The sequence below is a fragment of the Hyperolius riggenbachi genome, chromosome 11 (genome assembly GCF_040937935.1).
Source record: "Hyperolius riggenbachi isolate aHypRig1 chromosome 11, aHypRig1.pri, whole genome shotgun sequence".
NCBI lineage: Eukaryota > Metazoa > Chordata > Amphibia > Anura > Hyperoliidae > Hyperolius > Hyperolius riggenbachi.
Window position 1 is genome coordinate 222986712 of NC_090656.1, and position 15038 is coordinate 223001749.

At 50.9% G+C, this 15038-nt stretch overlaps 1 protein-coding gene across 3 annotated transcripts in view; it reads right to left on the reverse strand.

The window, feature by feature from the left end:
• Positions 1–15038, reverse strand: part of CKAP5 (cytoskeleton associated protein 5) — a 123521-nt gene that overhangs the window by 85674 nt on the left and 22809 nt on the right. The window contains exon 1 of one of the 3 annotated variants that reach the window (XM_068260735.1): positions 3488–3597. The exons of the other annotated variants lie outside the window; for them this stretch is intronic. The gene's annotated coding sequence lies outside the window, so the exon portion shown is untranslated. Of the gene's footprint in view, positions 1–3487; positions 3598–15038 lie in introns of those variants that run through there. 3 annotated transcript variants of the gene reach the window in all.

Here is a 15038-nt window from a genome sequence, read left to right on the forward strand (position 1 = left end):
GGGGGGGGCAGGCATCCGTGGCAGAGGCATCTGCAGGGGGGGCCAGGCATCCGTGGCAGAGGCATTGCAGGGGGGGGCAGGCATCCGTGGCAGAGGCATTGCAGGGGGGCCAGCATCCGTGGCAGAGGCATTGCAGGTGGGGCCAGGCATCCGTGGCAGAGGCATTGCAGGGGGGGCCAGGCATCCGTGGCAGAGGCATTGCAGGGGGGGCCAGGCATCCGTGGCAGAGGCATTGCAGGGGGGGCCAGGCATCCGTGGCAGAGGCATTGCAGGGGGGGCCAGGCATCCGTGGCAGAGGCATTGCAGGGGGGGCCAGGCATCCGTGGCAGAGGCATTGCAGGGGGGGCCAGGCATCCGTGGCAGAGGCATTGCAGGGGGGGCCAGGCATCCGTGGCAGAGGCATTGCAGGGGGGGGCCAGGCATCCGTGGCAGAGGCATTGCAGGGGGGGGCCAGGCATCCGTGGCAGAGGCATTGCAGGGGGGGCCAGGCATCCGTGGCAGAGGCATTGCAGGGGGGGGCCAGGCATCCGTGGCAGAGGCATTGCAGGGGGGGGGCCAGGCATCCGTGGCAGAGGCATTGCAGGGGGGGGCCAGGCATCCGTGGCAGAGGCATTGCAGGGGGGGCCAGGCATCCGTGGCAGAGGCATTGCAGGGGGGGGGCAGGCATCCGTGGCAGAGGCATTGCAGGGGGGGGGCAGGCATCCGTGGCAGAGGCATTGCAGGGGGGGGCAGGCATCCGTGGCAGAGGCATTGCAGGGGGGGCCAGGCATCCGTGGCAGAGGCATTGCAGGGGGGGCCAGGCATCCGTGGCAGAGGCATTGCAAGGGGGGGCAGGCATCCGTGGCAGAGGCATTGCAGGGGGGGCCAGGCATCCGTGGCAGAGGCATTGCAGGGGGGGCCAGGCATCCGTGGCAGAGGCATTGCAGGGGGGGCCAGGCATCCGTGGCAGAGGCCATTGCAGGGGGGGCCAGGCATCCGTGGCAGAGGCATTGCAGGGGGGGCCAGGCATCCGTGGCAGAGGCATTGCAGGGGGGGCCAGGCATCCGTGGCAAGGCATTGCAGGGGGGGCCAGGCAGCCGTGGCAGAGGCATTGCAGGGGGGGCCAGGCAGCCGTGGCAGAGGCATTGCAGGGGGGGCCAGGCAGCCGTGGCAGAGGCATTGCAGGGGGGCCAGGCAGCCGTGGCAGAGGCATTGCAGGGGGGGCCAGCAGCCGTGGCAGAGGCATTGCAGGGGGGGCCCAGGCAGCCCGTGGCAGAGGCATTGCAGGGGGGGCCAGGCAGCCGTGGCAGAGGCATTGCAGGGGGGGCCAGGCAGCCGTGGCAGAGGCATTGCAGGGGGGGCCAGGCAGCCGTGGCAGAGGCATTGCAGGGGGGGCCAGGCAGCCGTGGCAGAGGCATTGCAGGGGGGGCCAGGCAGCCGTGGCAGAGGCATTGCAGGGGGGGCCAGGCAGCCGTGGCAGAGGCATTGCAGGGGGGGCCAGGCAGCCGTGGCAGAGGCATTGCAGGGGGGGCCAGGCAGCCGTGGCAGAGCATTGCAGGGGGGGCCAGGCAGCCGTGGCAGAGGCATTGCAGGGGGGGGCCAGGCAGCCGTGGCAGAGGCATTGCAGGGGGGGCCAGGCAGCCGTGGCAGAGGCATTGCAGGGGGGGCCAGGCAGCCGTGGCAGAGGCATTGCAGGGGGGGCCAGGCAGCCGTGCAGAGGGCATTGCAGGGGGGGGCCAGGCAGCCGTGGCAGAGGCATTGCAGGGGGTAGGGGGGCAGGCATCCGTGGCAGAGACATTGCAGGGGGCCAGGCATCCGTGGCAGAGGCATTGCAGGGGGAGGCCAGGCATCCGTGGCAGAGGCATTGCAGGGGGGAGGCCAGGCATCCGTGGCAGAGGCATTGCGGGGGGGAAGGGGAGCCAGGCAGCCATGGCAGAGGCATTGCGGGGGGGGGCGCAGGCAGCCGCGGCAGAGGCATTGCGGGGGGGCCAGGCAGCCGTGGCAGAGGCATTGCAGGGGGGCCAGGCAGCCGTGGCAGAGGCATTGCAGGGGGGCCAGGCAGCCGTGGCAGAGGCATTGCAGGGGGGCCAGGCAGCCGTGGCAGAGGCATTGCAGGGGGGCCAGGCAGCCGTGGGCAGAGGCATTGCAGGGGGGCCAGCAGCCGTGGCAGAGGCATTGCAGGGGGGCCAGGCAGCCGTGGCAGAGGCATTGCAGGGGGGCCAGGCAGCCGTGGCAGAGGCATTGCAGGGGGTAGGGGGCAGGCATCCGTGGCAGAGGCATTGCAGGGGGGCCAGGCAGCCGTGGCAGAGGCATTGCGGGGGGGGGGGGGGGGGCAGGCAGCCATGGCAGAGGCATTGCAGGGGGGCCAAGCATCGTGGTAGAGGCATTGCAGGGGGTAGGGGGGGCAGGCATCCGTGGCAGAGGCATTGCAGGGGGCCAGCATCCGGGCAGAGCATTGCAGGGGCCAGCTACAGGCATCTGTGCTGCCCATAAATTATTCATACCCCTGGTATTGACTTTATGCAACTAGCAAGTTGTTTTCTGTTTTTTTCAGGGAATGACATAGGTGGGGGTGGGGGGGGGGCGGTGTGTGTGTGTGTGTGTGTGTGAGTGGAGAGAGAGAGAGAGAGAGAGAGAGAGAGATTCCAGGCTACAGGCACTTGTGCTGCATGCATGATGGTGGGGGGGGGGGGGGCACAAGCCATAGGTATCTGTGCTAGGTGTATCGAGGTGTCAGGCTACAGGGATCTGTACTGGGTGCATGGGGGCCAGGCTATAGGCATCTATACCAGGTGTATAGGGGTCTAAGCTATAGGCATCTGAGCTGGGTGTAGGGGGGGGGGGGGCAGGCTACAGGCACTTGTGCTGCATGTATGATGGTAGGGGGGTGCAGGGGACGGAGAAGGGGAAGCAAGCCAGACATCTGTGCTGGGTGTATGGGGGGGCGGCAGGCTATGAGTATATTTGCAGGGTGTATGGGGGGGCAGGCTATAGGTGTCGGTGGATGATGTATGGGGGCCAAGCTACAAGTATCCGTCCTGGGTGTATGGAGGTGTGCTATATGTATATATTGGATTATACATTTGATGTATGGGGTCAGGATATAAGTATGTGTGCAGGATGTATGGGGGCTAGGCTATAGGTATGTGTGCAGGACACATGTGGGGAGAGGCGGGGGGGGGGGGGGCAAACTGTAGGCATCTGTGCAGGACCAGGCTATAGTTATGCGTGCTGGGTGTATGGGGTGGGCTATAGATATATTGGATGCATGGGGCCAGAGTATAGGCATCTGTGCAAGATGTATGGGCCAGACTATTGGTATATATTATGCTTGATGTATTGTAGGCTATAGGCATCTGTGAAGGATGGAGGGGCGGGAGGGACCAGGCTATAGTTATGTGTGCTGGGTGTATGGGGGCGGGCTATATTGAATGTAATGAGGCCAGGGTATAGCTATAGGTATATAGATGCATGTCGGATATACTAGGATCGGCTCTCCCGGCGTTACCTGCACGGGCCGGGGAGCTCCGCTGTCACAATAGCCTCGGTCGCATCCTCCGGGAATCACGGCGCAGGATCCGGACCGGCGCAGCCAATGATGTCACGGCCAAAACCCAGGACCCGCCCCTTCCGCCGCCACTGAGCCAATCCGTGCTACCGGGCATCACTGTCTGATGGACACACCCATACCGGGCCCCGCCCCCTGGAGACCGGCCGTCCATGCAGTTTTAGCTCGGCATAGAATGTGAATGTCGGGCTAGTCACGCCCTCTCCTGGTCATCCGTCACAACACAAGATAGATGCCAGACCAATCCCGCCCACTCCCTGGCATCAATCATAAGCCAGGGGAGAGATGCCAATCCAGCCCTACCACTCCTGGGCATCAGTCAAGCTGGGGCAGATGCCAAGCCAGCCCTACCACTCCTGGGCATCAATCACAAGCCAGGGGACAAATGCCAGGCCTCTGCCCACTCCCTGGCATCAATCATAAGCCAGGGGAGAGATGCCAATCCAGCCCTACCACTCCTGGGCATCAGTCAAGCTGGGGCAGATGCCAAGCCAGCCCTACCACTCCTGGGCATCAATCACAAGCCAGGGGACAAATGCCAGGCCTCTGCCCACTCCCTGGCATCAATCATAAGCCAGGGGAGAGATGCCAATCCAGACCTACCACTCCTGGTCATCTGTCAAAACCCAGGGCAGTTGCCAAGCTTTCCCTGCCCCCCTCCTGGGCATCAGTCACAAGCCAGGGGCAGATGCCAAACCTCCCCAGGCATAAGCCAGGGGAGAGATGCCAAAACCAGCCCCACCATTCCTGGGCATCAGTCCCAAGCTTGGTAGGGCAGAGCCAAGTCAGCCCTGCTCACACCTGGCTGGGCATCAGTCACAAGCCAGAGTGCAGTTGCCAAGTCAGCCCTGCCCACTCCTAGGCATCACAAGCCGTTGAAAAAAAAAATTACAGTAAAGTCCCAGTTATCTGGAACTCAATCAGGGCTGTGGAGTCGGAGTAATTTTGGGTACCTGGAGTCGGGAGAGTCTAGTTTCATAAAATGAGTCAGATGATTTTTGTACCAAATCCACAGACCTGGTAAGTATTAGACTAAGGCAGGGTTCCCCAACTTTTTTTTTTGGGGGGGGGACCGCTATCCAGACCAAACTTTTCTCTGGGGCCCAGGTAGGGGGTGGGGGGTGTTGGTTAGCCCCCCCATTTGGAGTGTAGAGATAGGTAGGTAGCCAGGTATAAGTACCCCCTGTATAGGGTATCTAGGTATAGTTGCCCCCAGTATAGGGCGTATAGTTGCCCCTGTATAGCCCCCTCCCCCCACCGCTCCTGTTACCTTATGCACTGGCGGGCGCTTCCTCTTTTAGATTCCCCTGTAGCCCGTCTTCTCTTTGGAGCATCTATTATAGCAGCGCATCCCACGGCTGCTGTAAGGAAGGGTCGGAAGCAGGACAGCGTTTTTTGTAGCAGCGATATACACTGCTGTTACCATGGGAACCGCTGTCCTGCATCCTTCCCTCCTTACAGCAGCCGTGGGACGCGCTGCTGTAATATAAGATGCTGCAAAGAGGAGAGGGACTATGGGGGAATCTAAGGAAGTGGTCGCCAGCTCATAAGGTACCAGGAGCGGTGGCCGCAGGGTGAGGGGCGAGAGGCCAGACACGCCGCAGCCCAAGGGTTTCATTTTAAGACTGAATTGTTCACAGCAGCTATGACAAATCTGCCTTATGGTGCCCATACACAATACAATAAAACGTTCGCTTTTTTTCCCGGTTATTCAATCTAAATGATCGAATTAAAGTTGAGATTTGCCCACGGACCGGCAGTGGGCCGCGGCCCAGTGGTTGGGGACCCATGGACTAAGGGGTCGGAGTCCAGGAGTCTAGCCGTTTTGGGTACCGGAAGTCGGAGGTTTCATAAACTGAGGGGTCTGGACAATTTTTGTACCCACTCCACAGCCCTGGTCTCAACCAACCAGCACAAATCACCAGCAGTACTCAGTGTCGAATGCCAGCTTCTTAGACTGTGTGCTCTGCTGTGCTTAAAGGTCTGGGTTCCACAGCTCCCCCAGGGTTAATATACTTTCTGTATCTTAACCAGGTCTGGATTTTTGGGTACCAGGAACCTGAAATTTCATAAAATGAGGTAAATTTTGCACCGACTCCACAGCCGATTTTAACATTTAATACAGAGGTCCTGGTATGTATATAGAGTGGGGTATAGTACTACATTAAAGTGAACCTTAACCAAGGTTAAAAACTAAGGCCCTGGCCACCTGTGTTTGACAATGCTCCCGTCGGCAGGTGATGTCAGTGGAAGTAGCTGCAGCTTGCTTTTTTGGGCAGTTGGAAACAGCTGTAAACAGCCATTTCCCACAATGCAACGAGGTTCACAGACAGGAAAAAGCCAGGACAATGGTCCTCACCACAATATCAGCCATACAGAACCCCCTGATGATCAGTTTGTGAAAAGCATTATATTTCTCATGTAAAGGGGTATCCGCTACTGATTGGGATGAAGTTCAATTCTTGGTTACGGTTTCTCTCTAAGCTGTATACACTAGATCGCCCATAGAGATCAGCATTTAATCCCTTGGGTAACAATTCTGTGCACAAGCTGGCAGATGCGTAAACAGCGACCTCTAGACAGACAGACACGAGTGAGCAATTGAGCAGAGACAATTAGTAAAATTAGATTTAAAGTAGATATTAGATAAAAGTAAATAAGTAAATAAAAGTAGATTTAAATATAAATTGTGGGATATCAATTTTTTTTTTTAAAGGAGGAAGTCATACAATTGCTTATCTCAGTTTACTTTCACCTCGAGTTTCCTTTAAAAACGGATCTGATTGCTTTGCATAGTATCTTTACACCATTTGGCTCATTACCAGAACTAAAAACTTTTTATGGCTGCACGAGTTGGCCTAAGTAATGTCTGTCACACCCATCACCTGCACAGTTTTCATTTCAGTAAAGGTGATCATACATGATACAATTTTTCATTTTTTTCCCGATTAGATAATTTAGTTCGATTATTCCGTTAGATCGAATATAAAGATTTTTCCAGCAAAAAAGAAATAAATAATCGTTCGAATGAAAGTTAAGAATTTTTCTTCAATCAAGAAATTCTATCATTTAGATCGAATAAACGGGAAAAAAAAAAAAGCGAACGTTTTTATTGTATTGTGTATGGGCACCATAAGGCAGATTTGTCATAGCTGCTGTGAACAATTCAGTCTTAAAATGAAACCCTGAAAACTAAAATAAAATGAGACTCAGTACTATGTGCTATTATTCATCTCAAAAAAGTTTGTCACAACAGGTTTACGTTAATAAAAGCCAAGAATGTGGTTAATTTGGAACATACATTTTCGACACAGAACTGTATTGGTGATCGGTTACATTTTGAACTAAAGCAGAGTAAAGGCTGGGACCCACTAGGGCAGTGGTGGCGAACCTTTTCAAGACCGAGTGTCCAATCTTCAGCCCAATCTACACGATACGATTCTTTATACGATTCGATTACGATTCTATTTACGATCTGATTAAATCCAACATGTCCGATCAGGATTCGATTCGATTCAATGCGATTTGCCATTGCAAAACAATGGCAAATCGAATTGAATCAAATTGAATCTTGATCGGACATGACTGATTTAATCGGATCGTAAATAGAATCGTAATTGAATCGTATAAAGAATCGTATTGTGTAGATTGGGCTTTCAACTCTAAAGTCTCTTGTCTCTCGTAAAGTGCCAACAATGGGTGTGGCCATGACATATGGGCAGAGCTAACATAATGATGCAACAGCGAGGCATACGAAAGTGTTTCCGCCATGATGTGGTGAAACGAGGATTCGCATCATGGGTGTGCAGAAACTGTATTGGCATATACCCGCCGCAACCCCAAAGCAGCAAATATAGCCAACTATGACCATTAAATAATAAATGCAGCAACAGTTACCCCGGACACCAGAAAATAAAACGTAATGAGGGCAGCTTTTCACTTGCAAAAATAGTCACAAAAATTAGACACAAATAGTCTCCAGTACAGGGCTTCGGACGCCATCTTCCCGTAGCCCTGCTCTGCCTGCCAGAAGACTATGCAGGCTAGTGCGGGCTATGAACTGGTGCGGCGTCTATTAGACGCTGCGGCCAGTTCAATGCAATCATACGGTGGCCAGATGAGCAGTGATGGAGTGCCTGCAGATGAGGCTACGTGTGCCGTAGGTTCGCCATCGCTACACTAGGGCATTTTTGGCAGGGTTTTAGGATTGCCGGAAATTACCAAGACGCTTTGCCAAAGAATGAGTGGTGGGGAAACCACTAGTGTGATTAGGGGTAATTGCAATCACAGGACATGCAACGTTTTGAGTGCAAAAAAGATTTTGCAGCGATATGGGAGTCCGGCGAGTGAAAATGTAAATATATTTATACTTCTGATTGGTACCTATGAACGCATCCTTTAGGGGGCGGGGCTATGGATGGAAGCCAGACATCCACCACAAAGTAATTTTTTTTGTTTACTATAAGGCACTTTTGATTAGCAATCTACTTTAGTTTACTGTACAGCGCTTCTAAGCGCCAGAAATTGTAAGCGCAATCGCCCTAGGACAGTGCAGCAATTCCTAGTGGGTCCCAAGGGCTCGTTTCCACTAGGGCTGAATGTGCCCAATTTCACGCACGTGAATACAGATCTGGAATCTTAACCTATTTAACATCGGTAGGCTACTTTTGTATTTGTGCACATGGGAAAAAAAATAAATCGTAAGCAGGGCTTCAAAATTGCGAACAATCTGAATCCCTATAGGTATTCGGATGTGTAATCAGTGTGCACAAGTGCCAGTGCCTGTCTCAGACAGACTGCGCTAGTGGAAACCGGCCCTAACCACTCAGCTATTTGAGGGGGGGGGGGGGGGGGGGGTGAGAATATGTCCCTAGAGGAATGTCATATTTGTATGCATGTTCTATTGCATTACTGTTAATCACAATATAAACAGTACACAAGGTAGTGGTATAAGCCGTACACACCGCTCTATTCTCTTCTGCATATTTCCAGCAGAGAGGTGTACAGGTCTTGTCAATAGCTGCACAGCACTGTTTTCATCAGAGCAGCAGGTAAACATTAAAAAAAAAAAAAAAAAAAACTCATACTGCAGAAACTAACATGCTTCTACTGTAATTCTCAATATAAAATAATTTCCAGAGAAGACAGACCGGATACTCCAAATAACGCATAGTCTGCCAATCTCCCACCCATACAAGCAGGGCTATGGAGTCTGTACAAAAATCATCCAACAACTCAGTTTATAAAACCTCCCCAAGAATCGTTGAAAAACGTCAAGTCTGCATCATGCAAACCGAACACACAGAATATCGTAAAAGGTCTGAGTGCAATTCAAGCATTCTGGATTTTTTATAACTGTTAAAGAGACACTGAAGCGAGACTGAATCTCGCTTCAGCTCTCATATATAGCAGGGGCACGTGTGCCCCTGCTAAAACGCCGCTACCCCGCGGCTTAACGGGGGTGCCTTCACCCCCAACTCAACCCCCGCAATACTTGGTCGTAAAATGGTCGCTGGCTGTCTCTTCCTGGAGGCAGGGCTAACGGCTGCAGCCCTGCCTCCCAGCGCGTCTATCAGACGCGCATCGCCGCCTCTCCTCCGCCCCTCTCAGTGAAGGAAGACTGAGAGGGGCGGGGGAGAGGCGGAGATACGCGTCTGACAGACGCGCATGGGGCAGGGCTGCGGCGGTTAGCCCTGCCCCAACCAGGAAGCGCTCCCCCGCTGCACGGAGGGGGTTTGGGGGGACAGGGACCCCCGTTACGCCGCGCTATAGCGGCGTTTTAGCAGGGGCACGCATGCCCCTGCTAACTATGAGGTCTGAAGCGAGATTTATTCTCGCTTCAGACTCTCTTTAAGCCCCCCCCCCCCGATCACTGTATACCACTCATGTCAGGACCAAATCACTAGGAGGGAGGGAGTGGATATCTGATCTGCTACATGCTTGTTCACATCGCGTTCTGCTCGCGTTTTTTGTCGCAATCCCCCCCCCCCCCCCCCCATTCCCAGCGCTTGGGTGAGTGTTCGTGAAAAGCACTTTTCTAAGCGCTTTTCCCCAAGCGGTTTTTTCATTTACTCCCTGACACAAGTCAGGAAGTGAACTATTTGACCCGGAAATAATGACAACATATTTATTCTTAAAAACGCGGATGCAATTGCCCCACAAAGTAATTTTGTGAGCATTTAGCGCTCTTCCTGTACCTTCCATTATAGCAAAATCACCACCCAAATGGTCCAGGCACCGCTTTGCTGGACGCACAGTGCCACGAACTGCGCTCATATAAACCTTTTCATAGAAGTTCATTACACAAGCTTTTGGGGGCAATTTTGAAAATCTCTTGCGCTTGAAAAAGTGCAAAAACGCCCCTAGGGTGAACTAGCTCTCAGGGTCTATGGCTAAAAGTATGAGGGCTCGTTTCCACTATTGCGTTGCGAAATCGCTGCGGCAAAATTCGCATGCAGATGCGAATTTTGCATGCATGTGCATGCGAATTTTCATGATGATGCATGCGAATTTAACCATGGCAATGCCGGTGTGCTTTTCCATTGATTTCATGCGAATTCACATGCGAATTCGCATGAAAATTCGCATACCAAAACAGCATGCGAATTTCCTATTAAATACATTAGCGGCGATTCGCATGCGTTCCACTCTCAGGCGAATTCGTTGGCTCTTTTGTGCGTTTTTTCACCGCTGAAAAAAACGCACCTCAACAACGCTACAGTGGAAACAGGCCCATCCACTTGCATTACATGTGCGAATCTGCATGCGTTGGACGCATGCAGATTCGCGATAGTGGAAACGAGCCCTTAGAGGCAGAGGATCAGTAGGACAGCCAGGCAACAGGGATTGCTTAAAGGACAACTGAAGTGAGAGTAATCTGGAGGCAGCCATATTTATTTCCTTTAAAGAGACACTGAAGCGAAAAAAAATATATGATATAATGAATTGGTTGTGTACTATGAATAATTACTAGAAGATTAGCAGCAAAGAAAATATTCTTATATTTTTAATTTCAGGTATATAGTGTTTTTTCTAACATTGCATCATTCTATAATATGTGCAGATTACACAACACTCAGCATTCAAAATGATTCTTTCAGAGCAGTCTGAACTAATGACCTCTCCTCTGGCAGAGAAAAAGTAAACAGTTCAATAACAGTTGAGATAATAACAGTCAGAAAACAGCCCTCTCCACAACTTCGAAAGTCATAGAGCTTAATGGCTTTTTTGCATACAGATAACAACTGGAGTTTAAGTCTTCCTGTACAGGAAACAATTAGACTGGTGTATCTGATCTTTTTTTCGCTTCAGTGTCTCTTTAAGCAATACCAGTTTCCTGGCAGCCCTGCTGACCTTTTCGGCTGCAGCAGTCTCTGAAAAACACCAGAAACAAGCATGCAGATAATCTTGTCAGATCTGACATGTCAGAAACACCTTATCTGCTGCATGCTTGTTCAAGGGCTAGGGCTAAAAGTATTAGAGGTAGAGGAACAGCAGGAAAGCTAGGCAACTGGTATTGCTTGAGGGTGCGTTTCCACTAGTGCGGTGGGAAATCGCCGCGGATTCTCCGCGGACGAATTTGCATGCAGGAGCAAAATCGCATGCGGTTGTATGCGAATTTTACCACGAATTCGCATGGATGACGCTGTGTGCGAATTTAACCATGCCAGTGCGCTTTTTCATTGATTTCATGCGAAATCATATGCGAATTCGCATGAAAATTCGCATGAAAAAACACCATGCGAATTCCCTATTAAATACATTGTATGCGAATCGCATGCGTGTGTGCGGTGTCCGAATTCGGATGGCTGTGCTGAGCAGATTTTTCCTGCACAAGAAAACGCTCCGTTTTCCTGACAAGTGGACACAGGCTCACTTTTATTGGTTATGCGAATTTGCATGCGGGGAACGCATGCGAATTCGCGTTAGTGGAAACGCACCCTTAAAGGAAATAAATATGGCAGCCTCCATATTCTTCTCACTTCAGTTGTCCTTTAAAAAGAATAAATATGACAGACTCCATACATCTTTTACCTCAGGTACACTATAAAGTGTAACTGTCGGGCATAAAAACAATTATCTTTATCTAGTAAACAAGTAATAAGGATGCTAACCAGGCAATCCAAAAGTTAGAATCACTATTCCTTTTTTTGTTGATAAATGATCATTCACCAGTTTACCGGACTCTTATTTGGTACACACACACACACAAAAAAAAAAAAAAAAAAAAAAAAAAAAAAAAAGAAGTAGTTGCAGGGCATGCTGGGTTATCCCATTTTGCTTCACTACTATCCCCACAGACTTAACCAATGCAGCCCAATTGGCTGAAGCCCCTTTCCCTCCTGTTTTCCCCTCCCACACCTCTGCTCCTCTCTGATTGGCCAATATTTCTCATGCTGAGACAAGGCACTTTCTATAGGAGCAATGCATACACAATCAGGCAGAGGAGAGTAAAAGAAGAAATGACATCAGGATTGGCTTCAAAATAGCCACAGTTAAAATGGAAAAGGCTAAGAAGGATTTTCTTTATTGTAGAAAAATCACTAAAATCAAAAACGTGGACAGGGCAATACATATAACAGTAGATAAACCCTTGCTCTACTTAACATGTGTTTTTTTTCTGAGATAGTATGGCTGACAGCTCCTTGTTCACATTGTGTTCGGCTCCCGTGTCCACCAGCGGTGGTGTAACGATTGTGGAACTTTCTCCGTGATCAGCGCACAATGCGTGCGCTGACACGGCGGAAATCCTCCACAAGCGTGTAATTGCAGGCACCCAGCAAAAGGTGCTACGCACCTGTAGAGGGAAATTCCTGTCGGCAGATGGCGCTGGGGAGTGCAGAGGAACCAATCCTCTGTACCTCCACAAATGCCAGACAGGAATTGTACGAAGTGCAGAACGCAATCGCAAGAGAGGCGATTGCGAATGAGAACAAGCAAAGGGACAGGTTGTATGTGTGCGCCAATCCAGTCGCCACCCCACACAAACAGCAGATATGAAATAGGAACGCGATCGCGAGAGGTGCGATCGCCAGACGTGACACAGGGCAGATCTGAACAGAATACGAGGTTAGCAAAGGCACAGCAAATCATACAATGAGAAGATGCGGAAAACAACAAACGCTAGCTAACCGCGAACACCGCACTCATTCGCAACAGTGCACATGGTTATGCGCGGTCTCCACGTGATAAGCACAATAGAGACAAGCACGCCTAACTAACAATCGACAGACAAACAAGAAACAGAGGACGCGAACGCTTGCTTAACGGTTACCTCACCGAGCCTTCAGCAAGCGGTCGTAGCAGACAAGACAGACACACGAAAACAGGGACAAGCGAGAGATAGGATCCACAGCACTAGCGAAAAGTGGCTAGCGCGATCCCAGGAGACAGAAGGGTCCCCAGCGCTAGCGAAAAGTGGCTAGCGCGATCCAGAGAGGCAGAACAGAAGAGATAGCTGGTAGCAACCGCTGCACCAGCTATGCTCCAAGAACAGAGATCAGAACGACTTCCTATCGACAACCGCTGGGACAGGACAATCGCAACAGACAAACAAAACAGATAAACAATCCTAACTGCACTAGGGAAATCTGCCTAGCACAGTTTCCAGGAATTACTCTAAGCTGATCTTCAAACAGAGAGTAAGGCTGACACCCCACCAGGAGTGTTACATAGGACGAAATCCTTATGAACAGCCAAGCATTGTGGGAAAGACATAGTACACGCCTCCAATGAATGTGGCCAGGCAATTTGCATGACAACGTATGCAAATTCCTCTGCAAGCACAAGCTGCAAAACTGACAGAAGCTCTTCTTTCCAGAGTCCTGCAGCATGCAAACCTACACAGTGGTCAAAAAGCTGCCTGCCTGCACAGGCAGCTGAGCAAATCACCACAGGTGGGCATTTTTCCCTGCATTTTCCAGTGATTTTCTGCATGTTCACTCATTGTCGTAAGCACTTTAGCAGAGTGCTGCCATCTTGATCCGAAGAAGAAAAAAACAAACAAAAAAAAAAAAAAACAAAAAAAAGTCCCAAGCACCGCTTAGAAAAGCGAATCGCAAACGAACCACTCAGATCTGAACTCTCTCAGAGAATCATTGCACAAGCATTTTTTAGGGCGCCCGCGCTTAAACTTTGACAAAAACTCCTATCATGTGAACAAGGCCTAAGGTTGTGTCCAATTGGTTCCACTTAAGATGAATTTATCCAAGGATCAAGGCCAGGTTGCACAGGACCATACATGGGTCTAGTGGCTTTTGAGCTACAACCACAGATTTAAAGCAATCCTGCACAAAGTGACCACAAGGCTGTATAATATTCAGCCACCAATACTGCACAGGCAGCTGCCAACAATGAGGCCCTACTGAGCAGATGTTTTGCTGGAATGCCTAGTTGAGAAACCTACTCACATTTCTCCTGGCCCCTGGCGATATAACCAGAGAGGTCGCCGGTGGGATAAGTTAGATAGTTTTGGTACAACTGCTGGCATTCCCTAAAGTTCATAACGGCTGTAGGAGGCACCTCTGATATTACCAATCACAATACTAGCAGAACCTTTAGGTATTAGTTTCAAACTGGAAATCTGAACCCCCCCCAACCAGCCAGCTAGCCATAGGGTACTGCATCCAGAAACCCCTCTATAGGTAATAAAGACTGATCTTCCAACACACATCCAATAAGGGCAGTGTCCACTTCTCCCCACTGTGAACGCCGATGCTATAAAACGCAGCACAAGTAACATAAAAGGTGACAGGAGAGGACACCTTAGAGCAGGGGTCTCCAAACTTTTTCGGTCAAGGGCTGGTCAACATACTTCAGACTGCTTAGGGGCCGAAAAGGAGGAGAACTCCCAGCAGCATTCAGTCGTGCAGCGCCAAAAGAACGTCTCTGTGCACCAGACAGTGAAGCATACTCCGGTGACAACCCGGCGTCCAGTTAGACAGCAATGTCACCTGATTCCGAATTGGATTGGAAGCCAGCGAATGACTGCTCACTGGCTTCTACAGTATGTGGATGGGTGGTGCCAGCACTGCCATTCTATATGTGGGCCGCTATTTAAAAAAAAAAGGTACAGTGGGCCACATCTACAAGTTACACATTTGAAGGCTGCTATCGGCCCGCTGGCCTTAGTTTGAGGACCACTGCCTTAGAGGAATTAAAGCAAAATCTTTCATTGTACAGCATCAGCAAATATTCACAATAATAAAAATAACCACAGTACTATCACCTATAGTCCTAAACCAATTAGGACTTATGGCGAATATGCCTCCCACTAAAACATGGAACAACAGAAATCTGTTGCCTGCTGTCAACCCAACCGGTTTTGTCCCAGGACAGTCATGGGTATCAATGTTTGCCATTGTTCCACTAATAGGTTATCCAATCACTTTTATTTTGTTCATACAGAGTGTTCTACAAGATCGGAGACAGTGGGGAGAAGCAGACACTGGCTTTAGTGTAGACACATACTGGAAGACCAACCATTATTACC